Source organism: Schistocerca gregaria, chromosome 1, assembly GCF_023897955.1.
Source record: "Schistocerca gregaria isolate iqSchGreg1 chromosome 1, iqSchGreg1.2, whole genome shotgun sequence".
NCBI classification, from domain to species: domain Eukaryota; kingdom Metazoa; phylum Arthropoda; class Insecta; order Orthoptera; family Acrididae; genus Schistocerca; species Schistocerca gregaria.
This window is the reverse complement of record NC_064920.1, coordinates 799,249,969-799,257,324: the sequence shown is the minus strand read 5'-3', so window position 1 is coordinate 799,257,324 and position 7,356 is coordinate 799,249,969. Positions and strand designations below refer to the sequence as shown.

General features: G+C 41.0%; 1 pseudogene; it reads right to left on the bottom strand.

The window, feature by feature from the left end:
• Nucleotides 1-694: 694 nt before the first annotated feature.
• Nucleotides 695-812, bottom strand: LOC126291502 (5S ribosomal RNA; annotated as a pseudogene).
• Nucleotides 813-7,356: the final 6,544 nt, after the last annotated feature.

Sequence of the window (7,356 nt, the reverse complement as noted above, 5' to 3'; positions counted from 1 at the left end):
AGCAGGAAGGTAATGGCATGCTGTTTCCAACAGGATCGTGCCCATTAAGACAGTATGATGTTTAAACCTACGCTTAGATTAAGGACAGCCTTACTTTGCATAAAAAATGCCCTAGTCATATATCAGAAAAAAATTGAAAATTCTTCTGCTGCGCCAGTATTAAACGATTACAAAAGTAAGTGGGATGGAACAAAAGAACAAATTACTCAGCAACAGCCGAATGTATACCAAGTTTTACTTATATCAAAGTACTCATCGAACAACATTCGCAAAACCAGTGACAACTGATCATTAGAGTCTGGACACACTCTCTGTAATTTAACGTGGATATCGAAATATCGAACCACGAATGCAGTTAGCATTTTTCATACGTTCATAACTCTGACGAAACCGTGTCATGTTTCAGAATAAATCTAGGACAGTGAAGGAATGAATTCTGAGCTTCCATATTACCATATGAGCCAATAAATCATACCCTCACCGGACTACCTGTTGTGTTAGCAACAAGCCATTGATACGATTTCTTGGGGCGTTTTTGTGGAATATTTTATTAAACTATTGTTAGAGGTGCCAGCTCATTAAAACACAAGCACTCTGTCTTCAGGCCACAAGTGGCCCATCGGGACCATCCGACTGCCGTGTCATCCTCAGCAGAGGATGCGGATAGGAGGGGCGTGTGGTCAACCCCGAAAAATGGCAACAGCGCATGGCGGCCCGGATGGTCACCCATCCAAGTGCCGGTCACGCCCGACAGCGCTTAAATTGGGTGATCTGACGGGAACCGGTGTATCCACTGCGGCAAGGCCGTTGCCCACCAGCTCATTAGCGTAGCGCATTATTATCGAGCTCTTAATCGGCGGGATTGTTAAGGCGGTTCGTATGTGGAGCAGGAAACGATTGGATGCAATTTTTTAAATCAGTTTAGTGGTCAGCGAGGTTCCATGAGAATTCCAATGTGTGCTCGACAAACATGTTTTCAAAGTAGTTCCTCTCAGTTGTAGTGGATAGATATTAATTGTAATACCCGGCGCGGTTTTTCTCACCGGTAGCATTAAACATCTGCGGCCAGATGACTTGAATGGTGTAGCGTGTTTTGTTTGGAACCCACCAACAAAATTCAGAGAACAACGTTAAGTAGTTGAATGTCGTCACTTTCATATAACTTACGCGATGTAAGCAGCACACTCCAGGAAAACTGTGTGGATGCATGAATGTTATGTGTTCCATACTGAATGGGAACTTGGAGAGAGGCATCTCGTGATTATGATGGGAGCGTATCGTGATGCAAGTAACGTGTTTACAACCAACGTAAATACTGCATTCAAATCACGGGTGTACGCGTATGTGTGTGTGTCATTTAGTATGTATCGGAGGCTGGCTGAGGTGGCACAAATAAAATAAAAAAGACGTGTGATCTACATGTTTAGCTCGTGTTACAGCACTTCTCTTGTGAAGCTTAGTGCGCACTGCAGTGCAATGTCGAGACTCCCTATCACCATTCTTTGTCATGGATTCTTTATGGGAGACTTCTTCACCAAGCCACGCAAAGCACTATGCTGAATCTATAGAATCTCATTCAGGAAGATGGTTGCAGGATTAGTGGCAAGAGGGGGGGGGGCTATGAGGGCTATAGCCTCCCCTCCCCCCATGGAGTATCATATTACACTGGATAAAATGACTTCAGAAATCAGCGAATATATTACCCCAACAGATTCAATCATTTTTGTAATAATCGTGTAGCCATATAGGTTACAATGTATTTCAAACACATTTTAACAAAAGAATAATAGTGGAAAAGAGCTTACTATCTAAATCAATAAATATCATTTAACTTAAAACACTTTTTTACCCTGAACTCCAAAACAGTTACCAAAAACTACTTTAAGCAACACTAAATTTTACCAATTTCTCGGTTGAGGACCCAAAATCTCCTTTTGTTATTCCCTAAACTCCCTTCCTTCTCCATTAGCCCCCCCCCCCCCCCCCCCTTGACCAACTTCTAGAATCGCCCCTGGATCGTTGCCATGTAGTTATGATCTTTAAAATGCATAACTCTCTTTCTCGTCAGTAGATATTAGTTTACCATTTTAAAGTGGGCAAAAAAAGAAAAGATCGATTCCGTCACGCACAGAATAGTGTTCGCGTCTATTTTTTCATTCAGGGGAAAGAGAAATCTGAACGTTGAGTCTTCTTTCGCTCTACTGAAAAACTTTCTTCATATAAAGAAAGTAAAGCTGAGGCCCATGTCACGTTTTACTCTGCGCATAAATAATTGGAAACTGCTGGTTTTGGACTCGAATGTTTTTCGCTATGCATTTCTTCTGAAACGATTAAAATCAGTTGGATGTCAGGCAACTTGCTTGTCGCTAAGCAGTTATCAAACGTGGAAAGTGGAGCTACAGTGTAACGAGGAATCATAGCCACGATCCGTTTCTGGCGAACCTCCTCAGCAATGAGTGGTGAATGCTACGTTAAAAGGCAGAGTAGAAAAAAAAGACCCACCCACGATTCAATCCTACAACTTCCGGTTTCTAGCCAAGCACTCTACCACTAGACCTTTACACCAGAGGTGAATTTGATCACTCTTTCTACTGCCTCAAGACACTCCTGGTCTTTCGAATTATGGTAGCTGTATGCTAGGTGGCAGTGGCATTGTTTTCACAACTTAACTTTAATTCATCATCATCAGACGATTTGTACGAAATATTTATAAATTACATATAAAAGCCTTCCTCAAGAATCACTGCATCTATTAGTAACAATCGGATCAAAATCCCTAAAGCAGCTCCTGAGACTAGCCTGCGCATGCAGGCGGACGTGAGGAGTTGACTTTAATTTATGTGCACAGAGAAGAGAAGAGATAGAGAAGATTATGTGTGTAACCAAAATGCGCCTTCTCCAGTGGCAAACACAGACGGGCACCAGTTTGTTTAAAAGATATAATCTATACGTTGTAAAACAGCCGATGAAGTTGCTGTAAAACAATGAAATAATTGATAACGTGGTCCCTTGTGCCAATAGATAACTGTTTCAGAAATTTGTGTGTGTGTGTTTTAAACAATACCGAAAGAATAAGTTTTAGTTCTGCGAAATCATTGTAAGAACAGAGCTTTAAATTCAAAAGGTGCTGGAGCGCTAGCAGAAAAGTTCGCTTGGGCGTCCTTTGAAACCTAGTGGTGCTTCTGTGCTGCCTTTTACCAGAAGAATGAGCAATCGGAGCAGTGTTCCACGCTGGAGAGCAAGATTACAGACAGTACCATTCAAAAGACTCGAGATCATAATTTGCGTCTCCTGGCTTGATTTACGCCTATACTACCACGATATTGCTGCTTGAGAACCGGATTTAGAGGAAATGCATTGCAAGTGCTCGTTTTAGTTCTCGTGATGTGAAGTTATAATGGCCATCAACTGTTTGCGCCCTTGAAGGATGAGTAGGTAGAAAAGGTAACTAGTGATAAAAAGAAACATGAAAGATTGTGCACAAATAACTTTGGTTGGGCATCCTATGAGTAATAAAAGACAGGAATAAAAGACAGGAATAAAAAGTTTACTGCAAAAATAGGCGGACGTTGGCGGAGGCTGTTTTAAAATGTATCCAAGACATAGTGCCGACAGTATGCTTTACATATATTTGTATTAAGTTAGATACATTTGTCTTTTCTTTTTCAGCGTTTACTTTCCCTGCACAGTATTCACGTACATCAACTCTTCGAATATTTATTTTAAACAGTAAACTAGACATAGTGCCCGCCTTATGCTTTACTTAGATTTGTATTGCATTAAACACACTTTCTATTGGCCTTGTTCTATGTGTATTTCCCTGTACTCTATTCATCGTGTATCGACGCTTGGAAGATTCGATGATAATTTGACTTGCTATGAGCCAGTCGGCACAGAAGACAACTCGCTTGAGCTACAGGATTATGATACGCCGAGTAAATTTGTGTTGCATTACGTGACTCATATGCGACGTATCCCAGGAAGAGGAGTGTCTAGAATGTGGATGAAGTCCAAGAAGTATATTTCATTTAATTGCAGTAGAAAAAAGGCAAAAAATAAATTACACAGATAATGTGAATTGTAATTCATTAAAATACATTACTTTCGACTGTCCCAGTGAACATTTTAATGCCAAGAGAAAGTGTGTTTATTGCGATAAGAAGTGCAATAGTATCGAAGGAAATTGACGGAGGTCCTAAATGTGAAATGATTTGGGTGAAGGTCACGGTGAAAGCAGGCTCAGACATGGTAATTGGATGTGTCTATAGGCCCCCGGGCTCAGCAGCTGTTGTGGCTGAGCACCTGAAGGATAATTTGGAAAATATTTCGAGTAGATTTCCCCACCATGTTATAGTTCTGGGTGGAGATTTTAATTTGCCGGATATAGACTGGGAGACTCAAACGTTCATAACGGGTGGCAGGGACAAAGAATCCAGTGAATTTTTTTAAAAGTGCTTTATCTGAAAACTACCTTTGAGCAGTTAAACAGAGAACCGAGTCGTGGCGATAACATATTAGACCTTCTGGTGACAAACAGACACGAACTATTTGAAACAGTTAATGCAGAACAGGGAATCAGAGATCATAAAGCGGTTACTGCATCGATGATTTCAGCAGTAAATAGAAATATTAAAAAAGGTAGGAAAATTTTTCTGTTTAGCAAATGTGACAAAAAGCAGATTACAGAGTACCTGACGGCTCAACACAAAAGTTTTGTCTCAAGTACAGATAGTGTTGAGGATCAGTGGACAAAGTTCAGTACCATCGTACAATATGCGTTAGATGAGTATGTGCCAAGCAAGATCGTAAGAGATGGAAAAGAGCCACCGTGGTACAACAACCGAGTTAGAAAACTGCTGCGGAAGCAAAGGAAACTTCACAGCAAATATAAACATAGCCAAAGCCTTGCAGAAAAACAAAAATTACGCGAAGCGAAATGTAGTGTGAGGAAGGCTATGTGAGAGGCGTTCAATGAATTCGAAAGTAAAGTTCTATATACTGACTTGGCAGAAAATCCTAAGAAATTTTGGTCTTATGTCAAAGCGGTAGGTGGATCAAAACAAAATGTCCAGACACTCTGTGACCAAAATGGTACTGAAATAGAGGATGACAGATTAAAGGCCGAAATACTAAATGTCTTTTTCCAAAGCTGTTTCACAGAGAAAGACAGCACTGTAGCTCCTTCTCTAGATTGTCGCACAGATTACAAAATGGTAGTTATCGAAATAGACGACAGAGGGATAGAGAAACAATTAAAATCGCTCAAAATAGGAAAGGCCGCTGGACCTGATGGGGTACCAGTTCGATTTTGCCCCCCTTCTTACAGCGGTGTACCGTAGGTCTCTAGAAGAGCGTAGCGTTCCAAAGGATTGGAAAAGGGCACAGGCCATCCCCGTTTTCAAGAAGGGACGTCGAACAGATGTGCAGAACTATAGACCTATATCTCTAACGTAGATCAGTTGTAGAATTTTGTAACACGTATTATGTTCGAGTATAATGACTTTTCTGGAGACTAGAAATCTACTCTGTAGGAATCAGCATGGGTTTCGAAAAAGACGGTCGTGTGAAACCCAGCTCGCGCTATTCGTCCACGAGACTCAGAGGGCCATAACACGGGTTCACAGATGGATGCCGTGTTTCTTGACTTCCGCAAGGCGTTCGATACAGCTCCCCATAGACGTTTAATGAACAAAGTAAGAGCATACGGACTATGAGACCAATTGTGTGATTGGATTGAGGAGTTCCTAGATAACAGAACGCAGCATGTCATTCTCAATGGAGAGAAGTCTTCCGAAGTAAGAGTGATTTCAGGTGTGCCGCAGGGGAGTGTCATAGGACCGTTGCTATTCACAATATACATAAATGACCTTGTGGATGACATCGGAAGTTCACTGAGGCTTTTTGCAGATGATGCTGTGGTGTATCGAGAGGTTGTAACAATGGAAAATTATGCTGAAATTCAGGAGGATCTGCAGCGAATTGACGCATGGTGCAGGGAATGGCAATTGAATCTCAATGTAGACAAGTGTAATGTGCTGCGAATACATAGAAAGCTGGATCCCTTATAATTTAGCTACAAAATAGCAGGTCAGCAGCTGGAAGCAGTTAATTCCATAAATTATCTGGGAGTACGCATTAGGAGTGATTTAAAATGGAGTGATCATATAAAGTTGATAGTCGGTAAAGCAGATGCCAGACTGAGATTCATTGGAAGAATCCTAAGGAAATGCAATCCCAAAACAAAGGAAGTAGGTTACAGTACGCTTGTTCGCCCACTGCTTGAATACTGCTCAGCTCAACGAGGGCATGCAGGTTTACTGTATGATTAAATGATGATGTCGTCCTCTTGGGAAAAATATTCCGGTGGTAAAATAGCTCCCATTCGGATCTCCGGGCGGGGACTACCCAAGAGGACGTCGTTATCAGGAGAAAGAAAACTGGCGTTCTACGGATCGGAGCGTGGAATGTTAGATCCCTTAATCGGGCAGGTAGGTTAGAAAATTTAAAAAGGGAAATGGATAGGTTAAAGTTAGATATAGTGGGAATTAGTGAAGTTCGGTGGCAGGAGGAACAAGACTTTTGGTCAGGTGAATACAGGGTTATAAATACAAAATCAAATAGGGGTAATGCAGGAGTAGGTTTAATAATGAATAAAAAATAGGAGTGCGGGTAAGCTACTACAAACAGAATAGTGAACGCATTATTGTGGCCAAGATAGACATAAAGCCCACGCCTACTACAACAGTACAAGTTTATATGCCAACTAGATCTGCAGATGATGAAGAAATTGAGGAAATGTATGATGAGATAAAAGAAATTATTCAGGTAGTGAAGGGAGACGAAAATTTAATAGTCGTGGGTGACTGGAATTCGTCAGTAGGAAAAGGGAGAGAAGGAAACATAGTAGGTGAATATGAATTGGGGGGAAGAAATGAAAGAGGAAGCCGTCTGGTAGAATTTTGCACAGAGCATAACTTAATCATAGCTAATACTTGGTTCAAGAATCATAAAAGAAGGTTGTATACTTGGAAGAATCCTGGAGATACTAAAAGGTATCAGATAGATTATATAAAGGTAAGACAAAGATTTAGGAATCAGGTTTTAAATTGTAAGACATTTCCAGGGGCAGATGTGGACTCTGACCACAATCTATTGGTTATGAACTGTAGATTAAAACTGAAGAAACTACAAAAAGGTGCTAATTTAAGGAGATGGGACCTGGATAAACTGAAAGAACCAGAGGTTGTAGGGAGTTTCAGGGAGAGCATAAGGGAACAATTGACAGGAATGGAGGAAAGAAATAGAGTAGAAGAAGAATGGCTAGCTCTGAGGGATGAAGTAGTGAAGGCAGCAGAT